Below are 10128 nucleotides of genomic sequence, written 5' to 3'. Positions count from 1 at the left end.
ATAAGTTTTTCTTGACTTTATCCGTTATCGTCTTCATTCAAGTCCTCATCATTCGCCAGATTACCATCGGAATGAAGTTCTTACTGTTGAAAGCAAAAGTTCCCCCTTTTCCACAACACGAAAGAAATCGTGAATAATAAAGACCAATATTACTCCGTAGATTAAAAAAGATTGGGAACAATCCAGTTCAATATATATTGCTTCCACAAAACATAAATGAAGTTCAAACCCCAAATGCAAAATCAGATTTTTACCAATATACAGTCTGCTCGAATGTGGCCAGCACTAGATATCCCAACACAGATTGAAATATCATAAGTTCCGGTCTCCGATGGCAGCGGAAAACCGGGTTTTACGATGCATTGCCTCAAATGTCGACAATTGTACAAAATTTGAATATAACCAATCCGAAGAATAGAACGTAAAGGGGTGTTTTACTAAGTCGAAATCAATCATTTACTGGAAATTTGCCGCTAATTCTCTAATGAAGTTGTACACCGAGGAGGAACGTCCGTGCCAATCGAGGCTTCTCCATAGACTCGTTCCCAGTTCCCAGATCGTTCCCAGATCGTCAACATTATTTTAGTGTGCTTCTCGCCCTTTTTATTAGGTTAGACCAGCGGTTTTCAAAGGGGGCGCCGCCCATATATTTGGTAACAGGTTTGTGTTAAACGTAACTAATATATATATGATTAAATATTTTACATATTGTGTTTATTGTAAATGTTTTATTCTTTCTTATTTTAAATGCATATATAAATCAATAAATTTATTACCTTTCTATGTCGTTTACTTTCTGCAATGAGCATATATACAATGAGTGGAAACTTGCAAAGATTTGCTCATTGTGGCATTGTTCCCTGCATTTTTAAGTCGTCCAGCTAAATGGTTCGCTGCATATTAAGAAAACGCATTGCTCGCTGCCAAAATCCCTTGATTCAGCCGAGTCGGGTGCGAAATTGGCCGTGTTGAGGTCTTTAATTCTTCAATACATATTTGGTTTTGGGTTTCGAAGTATGGTACGCTGAAAGCATACAACTATGAGCATATGCTTATTGGGAATGCATATCTATTAGACAGAAAACGTATCTACAGAACAGAATATGAACCAGTCGCCAAGAGGAGTGCGGTTATTTATGTATTTATAAATTGATATAACATGGGATTTACATATTTATCCAAGGGGAGAAGAAAGCCGAAAAGAAGGCCTAAATATATGGCGAACCACGGCCTCTCTCAATCATAGCTCTGTGCTCCATATGAATCACATGGCTCTGCGAGCTATTCGTTTACTTATTAAAAATACTGATTTTAACTATAAATTACTCTGGGATATCTTGCCATTGAAAACAAAAGCCAGAAATTGGAAGAATAGCAGGGAATGAAATGTGTGTATTTTGTAATGGAGAACCTGAGTTTGTTTCACATATTTTCATGTATTGTAAATTTACAAAAAATATTTATGAAGATTTTGTTTTAGATATATTAAAATTGATTAGAATACATTTTGTTATCAATATGATTCTTGCATATTATTTAATTTTAACGATCCTTTATATAGTCATATAGATACTGTTGATTTGGATGCAATTATACTTTTGTAATCAATAGTGAGATATAAAATTTTGACCATGAGAAATTCTATTATATTCGAAAATAAAACACCACATTTTGCCTTTCTCAAAAAGCAGATAAAAATGGCCATAATATGTAGAAAAATATAGAGAATTATAGAATAAACAACCCATTTGAGAGGGAATTGAAAAATTTATGTAATGCATTATTTTAAAAAGCAAATTATATGTTTATGATATGTATTTTATGTTTACTAATTTTATTTTTATTGTTTTATATCAATGCATTTATTAAAATAACCTAATTATGGTATGGATTACTACTGGAATTGAACAAAATAAATACTGGATCATGGATGCAAAATGGAATATGAACTTATTTATATTATATATATTATTTTATATTTACCGTAATTAAAATCACTCATTGAGTGAACGAATGAGCATACTGTAATGCTTATTGGGAATACATACCATCTATTAGGCAGAACACTTATCTACAGAACAGAATATGAACCAGCCAAGTGGGGACCTGGGATATTGTATTCATTGATATAGATAGAGATAGTTTATTTTGAAAAGTCCACAATCTGACAATACAAACAAATAAAAAATGGAGAGTTCTGGAGAGCGAGCAAAACCTTTAAAAAAGTTCAAAACACGATGAGTATCATGTGCCTGCTGTGTTATAGCAAGTAGTAATGTGTAATGAATTTAATTCACTGTTGTAAATGAATTGCTATCTTTTTATTTGTTATGAGCACACTTGCTGGAACTCCATAATCTATTATTTTATTTTTTAGTAACACTTTTTATAAAAATATCAAATTGTTTATCATACTTGCATCCATATTTCGCCCTAAATTCCATTCTATGACACTTTCTCTGTATCCAAATATCTATGTACATGACCACATTATTTATTTTTTAGTAATACTTCATTTAAAAGTATCATAATGTTTATTATAATTGCTATTCTAGTATTTTATCATTTTTTTGCCTTAAATTTCATTCTATGATACTTGCTCTGTATCCAAATATCTATATGTATATAAGCACTTTATTTATTTTTTAGTACCGGTAATACTTATTTAAAAATAACCTATTGGGTATCATTGCTATTTCAATATATTATCAATATTTCGCCTTAAAATTCATTCTGTGTTACGTGCTCTGTAGCCGAATATAGATATGTACATGAGCACTTTATTTCATATATATATCTGCTGGAGAAGGGTCAAATCCTGATCATGTATTATTGTTACTATCCTTCAAATCACTTGCCAGTCATAATCAAGTATTATAATTTGATGTGTTTAAATTATAGTGTATAAAGAAACTCATGATTTCATTACTATTATCAAATGTTTATAATTAAAGTGCTATAATAATAGAATTTTCCCCATCTTTGCTTATAAAAAATCCATGTCCTATTACATTCATTTTTAGTAGACAAATTTTCCAAATAATAGGTATCCTCGCTAACCCATTTTTATTCAGTTGATATGCAATACATGTCAACTTATCAGCTGAATAAATGATGATCTTAGGACAAAACATGATTATTTAGTACTTTCCAAATCAAAAATTCTTATGAATAATGTATATAGTGAATAAGGTATATGAGAGGTATTGAAGAATTTAACACCGAACCTGTTAAATGACCCGAAATGTTGTAACGTTGTCTCCCAGTCAAACACCTGAGCATCTGTTTTTTTTTTATTATAATTTATATATGTTCATGGTTTGACGAACGAAATAAACTCTCTCTCTCTCTCTATTAGTTTAAAATACTGACTTCTGGACTTGGCTAATTTTATGCATATCAAAACTTGTCATTTATTTTTTCCACATGTTTTTCCAATAAAACATACTTACGCCTTACTACTGTTATTTGTAGCTTATTATTGTTAGCTAATTATTTTTGAGGTGGGGCGCAAGACTTCACAATTTTAAAATGGGGGTGCGGTGCGGCTTGAAAAGTTTGGGAATGTTTGTATGTAGTAGACCCTAACCTGGTACACATGGTTCCGGTGTCTACCAACTGGGTTTACATACTTCAAGAGTACCTTTTTGTATTACAGTTGTGAAACAGAAAAAGCTGAATGTCGGTCTTATTCCATCTGTAAAGTTACCAAAAACTCCACAAAGAATGAACAATGTGTATTATCGATGAAATAAAAAGTGACATATAAAAAATACAGAAGCTGTGGGAAATATTTTGCATTACAGAAAAATTAGTTCACATATTAAATATTTTACATTACAAAAAAAATGGTGCTCCAGAAGTATGTGCACCAATATGAAGGTAACTAATTTTGTTCGCCTACTTTATATCAAGTTGTGTAAATGGACTAAATTCTATCGGTAGGGGGATATTCACTTGCGTAACACAGACAATTCCCGAACTTTTAATAGAACAAAAATAAGGAGAATCGTAATCTAACCTGGTACACATACTACGAGTACCGAAAAAACAGTCCACATAGTAAAAGCAGTTATGGAAATACTTTACATTACAGAAAAATTAATTCACATAGTAAATAGCAGACGAAGGAAATATTTTGCATTGCAGAAAAAATAGCTCACATAGTTAATAGCAGTCATGAAATATTTCTCACTATTGATTACAAAAGTATAATTGCATCCGAATCAACAGTATCTATACGACTATATAAAGGATCGTTAAAATTAAATAATATGCAAGAATCATATTGATAACAAAATGTATTCTGATCAATTTTAATATATCTAAAACAAAATCGTCATAAATATTTTTTGTAAATTCACAATACATGAAAATATGTGAAACAAACTCAGGTTCTCCATTACATAGTACACACATTTCATTCCCTGCTTTTCTTCCAATTTCTGGCTTTTGTTTTCAATGGCAAGATATCCCAGAGTAATTTATAGTTAAAATCAGTATTTTTAATAAGTAAACGAATAGCTCGCAGAGCCATGTGATTCATATGGAGCACAGAGCTATGATTGAGAGAGGCCGTGGTTCGCCATATATTTAGGCCATCTTTTCGGCTTTCCTCTCCCCTTGGATAAATATGTAAATCCCATGTTATATCAATTAATAAATACATAAATAACCGCACTCCTCTCGGCGACTGGTTCATATTCTGTTCTGTAGATACGTTTTCTGTCTAATAGATATGCATTCCCAATAAGCATATGCTCATAGTTGTATGCTTTCAGCGTACCATACTTCGAAACCCAAAATCAAATATGTATTGAAGAATTAAAGACCTCAAGTCAAGTTAATACGGCGAATTTCGCACCCGACTGAGCTGAAGCAAGGGATTTTGGCAGCGAGCAATGCGTTTTCTTAATATGCAACGAACCATTTAGCTGGACGACGTAAAAATGCAGGGAACAATGCCACAATGAGCAAATCTTTGCAAGTTTCCACTCATTGTATATATGCTCATTGATTTCTGTTACGAAGTGTCTGTCTCGATTGTTACGTAAACCGCTGGATTAGACCAGTGTTCTTCAATCTTTTTTTTACCGTGGTATACCTTTTACAATATTATTATCTGAGCATGCCGTCAACAATACCGAAAAGTGCCAGAATTCGCTCTTTATAATAAATGCTATTTCATGATAATTTCATTCCACACCTTCATATCTATATGGTAGAACCTGTATGCGATAAAAGGCAACGTCTTTCAATGGATATTAAATTCAGTGTCCAAGCTTACTTCGTATATACATATGTTATGAAATTTGGAATAAATGGATGAAATCTGCCAAACACTACCTTCTTTATTACACAGACAGTCGTCACTGGTACCTGAAGATGGGTTCTCACGAGAACTTTTATTATGAATTTTATTCTATCAAATTTTTTAAGATTTTTAGCGTTTACCGTTCACATTAAGTAGACTTCGTTTGTGGGATTGGAATTGTTAAAGTAGACCCTGCCGAAATCGAACGCAAATTAGTATGGTCCGTTGATGACGTAGTACTGATAACTCATCGTCGTAATTTTACATTAGATCAAAAGCGTTTATAGCGCTCCTTGTTTTTATTTTAAAAATTTTGCGAGTTGTTGCATTTGACAAACACTGCGCTAGGTTAAAATTTTCAAGTGAAATAACGCATACTAGGCTATTTCTTTTGACTGAAATTAGCTAGTATTTATATTTTGTGGATTTTTTTCAATTCTGTGATCAGTCTTTTTGTTACATCGTCGGTATATGGACTATATAATATAGTATATTTAAATCTGCATACACATATTATACCTGTACTGTAAAATATCATACACCAATGCCTATAGTTGGTGGTCACCGCAAAATTCACAGTGATGTTATACGTATTCCCTATAAGCGTGAAAAAAGGAAAAATATGAATATAATTTGTTTAAATAACCTGTTCTGTTTCTCCCCATGGAACTACAGAGGACCTCTAATTTGCAGCGACCATTTTAGCCTGAAAAGTTATGTTAAAGTCCATGCAAACTCTTTCTCGGCGCGATCACGCAACGTTCCATATTCACCGTTCGAGCTCTTTAATTTTCATCTCAATATCATGTTTTGACATTATTACCCATGCCGTACCCTTCACTGAGTGTAACAGTCTCTGTAAAACTAAATTGGTAGATGCTGTGCCCCAGCAAGCATTACTGTTGCTGTTGACATATCTTGACAGCAGAAAGTGCGCTTCAGGAAAAAACAAGTTCGTAATTAAAAAGATTTCTGAAACTTTTGGGTATCATTTTACACAAACAGAAGTTTAACTGCAAACAAAATTAATTAATCTTTTTTATTTTCGTATAAGTATTAATTAAGAAAATTGGTTATTTGTTCCGTTTTTACACCCTGTATATTCGGTCATAAGATGCTAAATTACAGTAAAAAAAAAATTATAGTCGTCAGAATCTACACTTTTGATGTTTTTGTCGGATTGGCTTTTGGATTTCTATCGATGGTGGGATGGCCATATGTTTGTAGTATATATGTTGTGTGAAGTTTATCTAGTCTAGTAGTATTCCCTGGTAAATTTTACACTCTTAGTGTTGCTAGGGAATTCACAAGTGAGATTTGGATTTAAGTCGGATTTAAATTTTGAATAGCATAGAGATACGCGTTTCTGAGACTCAGTGAATGGGATTCTACATCGGTTTCCTATTTTGTAGAGTTGAAGTTACATGTGCCAGTGTCACGGAGTCATTCAGATCTGTTACACTTGTTTAGTTTGTCTGTTGTTATTGTTCCATGATCTGTTGTTATGTCTAATCTACACAATATAATGTGGGTACGATCCAGTAATGATTCGCTTGCAGCATTTTAAATGAATAAATGGTCATAAAATTTGGCTTCATGAAAAAAGAGATGAATCCAGAATTATTTCATATTCTGGATCTACTCAGATAGAACAAGGCTTGGACCTGAATATATAAGCTCGGGGCAGAAACTTAACGAAAAATTATTTGTTCCAATCATTGAAGTATATATAACTGAAAGCATACTTGACATGCTTCTTCCACTGAACCTCGAATAGCTGTGATCAGGTGAGGCGAATTACATCAGTTTACACAACGTCACTCCAATTCTCAAGTGCAGTTTTAAGTATTCTGTGGCGTCTGCAGCTGCCGCAAAACCTTAGCGGTGTTTCCATACCATGGCCGCTACGGCCAAACCTATGGCGACTGACTTTTTAGCTGCCACAAACCAATGTCGAGCTGCCGTTACCGCGGCAGCAAATTGAAAACCAATGGCAGGTAAAATTTTGCTGCCGTAACCGCGGCAAGTGGGCCGTAAAGACAGGGCTGTCCCTTATGGTGACAAATATTGGGTAAGTTGGAACGTTTTCTTATGGATACAGTTTTTATGGATTTGGGGTTAGGGTTAAGGTTTAAGTAGATATAATTCCACATGATCAATTAAAATCTGGTACATTAATTTGTGAATATACCTTTAATACTGATTACTGAATACTGAATAGCGCTATAAAACCATGGCAAGAGCTGCCGCGGTCGTTCGTGGCAGAAGCTGCCATGAAGTGGTAAGAACTGCGCCTCCCAATTCTTGGAGATTATAGATAATATATATCACTGTTATATTCTTTTGCATTACACTCGCTGACATACTCATGAACGTTTGTATCCATTGACTCTTCATTATATATAAACTGGATATCATTAAAGCATCGTTCACAAACATCACTGACTGATTCGGCTAATAAGGCTAACCCAAGTGAACTAAAATTTGAAAAATAAATTGGAATTTGTTTGAAACATAAAAATTCGTGGATAAAAATGACCCCGAAACCGGAAAAGTTCAAAATAATTTGATTATCTTAACATATGTTTACCAAATTGCCAATATTCGAATCGCATAAAGTTTGAATATAAGCTTTTTCCAATATTCTGACTTTCCACATCATTTTGTTATATAATTTTGTTTGAAATGAGACATTTCGACGCTAGGCAAATAATAAAAAAAAAGAATTCACAAAACTCAGCTTAACCAAATTTGAACGTTGCCAATTCTTTTATTACATGAACTTTACATGTACAGTAACTATATTTTCAATTGGAGAAACATACACGCAAATTCCGACAAATGCGCAATTTATAATCTTTAAACAAATAATCGATACTGTGAACAACATTTGATTAATTTTCTCTTCTTATCTTGTTGTCATGAATTACAACCCATAAATTTAGTTTGTTCGAATCTTCGGAGAAAATAACATTTGTTTGAGTCAACTTCCTACAATTATGTTTGGACTATGATAAGGAGTGACGTCTAGATTTTATATCCCATCAACATAACATATTCTCCTACTACAATTGATCAGATTCATCAATAACACTTTCTAGAGGCATATAGGACTTGACATAACTGTCATTGACATAATATGTCCTCTCAACGCACCTATCGTGTTTAATTACGCATGTAGTTGCTGTAATCCCTATACTATGAATCAATTTGTATTCCTAGACAGCGAAAATTAAAACGAGCGTGTATAATTTTATATGGAAATGGTCTCTCTCTCTCTATATTTCTATTGACATAGAAGTGAAACTCGCGCAAAATTGTACAAAATACAATGAATACGGGTTCAACATCCATCTTAATATTTAATAATTTAATTTTGAAAGTGCTAGTGATTTTATTTGTAAACCCGTTTATCCATTTTAATATTTTACTGCATACATGGGACACTAACCAGAGTGTTTCTTTTGTTTCTCAAAAATATTTGGTCCAAGTTCGATTCAAGCTATGAATGAGTAAATATATTTTTACATTTGTTAATATATATTTTGTTTCCTAGCTACATTTAGTCCAGAAGTGATGTAATACTCACAATTCGACCCAAGGTGTAACAAATTGGGTAAGTTGAGCGGTATATATTATATTGAATTATATATATATATATATATATAAGGTATATATTGAGATTGAGGGAATGAAAAAAGTCGAATCCACTAATACTTCAATTAAATTGTATTCGGCGCAAGAGAGGTTTAAGTACACGAAAATAATTGGAGCACTTCTGCATGGTCCTGCTATGCGTGCATCACAGCAAGAAACGAAGAAATGTAAAAGATTTTCAGGAAAACTGAAACAGAACACAATTATATATGGAAAAGCTATAGCGATAAATATATATTTCAAATTTACGCAAACATTAAATCTAAACATGACTTACTGGACTTGTCAGATGTTTGTTTACTTTGGTGATTAAGACTACATCATTTACAAAAGTTTACTGAAAAACATCAATAACGGTGTCGCAATTAGGTAAAATAAATTGAAACCTTAGGTAATTATTTATACTTGTTATAATTGTGGACCTTAGAAAAGGCCGAAATTCTTGTACAGAAAACCATAATAATAAAAATATGATCAAACTTACCTATAATTTGATTATTCCCGGAGTCACAGAGTGAGGCAAATTTACCTTGCAAATACTCATTAATGTGAAGTATACACCTTCCGTGCGTTTTGTTTACATGCAAAATACAGTATATCTCCTATGATACTTTAATGTCTCTGTGAAAGTTCGGTTGTCTACCCACTCAGTAAACAAAAATTTGTGTAAGTTTTATTTGTCATGTCAGGAAACATGATTGAACGGACGGACGTGTGCCCTAAATTATACAAACAATGATACATAAAATGCTACATTTCATTAATCGTTTATACATATAGAAGTACCGGTTTGTGAGCTACTGTTAGTCAACTTCGTATGGAATATTCGTAAGGATTTTTAGTTATTAGTTTTGAATTCAAGATTTATTTGAATTTATCAAAATTTACTGCAAACCGCTCTCTTTTTTAAAAGGGAAATAACAATTTCATATTCTTACCTAGAGTTTCTTTTAATATGCAACATGGCAATAATTTATTTAATCTGTGTTCCGATGAATAAAATGTCAGTAAGTGGTCATATCGATACAGAAAAACTTGCTGCTGTGCCGCGACAGGTAGAGTTTTACATGTAACTCATAATTATACAATAAAACGAAAATATTATTTAGCTGTAGTGAAAGTGCATAAGCAGGTCCCAGGAGTAAAGATTTTCAATG

The sequence above is a fragment of the Styela clava genome, chromosome 1 (genome assembly GCF_964204865.1).
Source record: "Styela clava chromosome 1, kaStyClav1.hap1.2, whole genome shotgun sequence".
Classification (NCBI taxonomy): Eukaryota; Metazoa; Chordata; class Ascidiacea; order Stolidobranchia; family Styelidae; genus Styela; species Styela clava.
Note: the sequence above shows the minus strand (reverse complement) of the source record.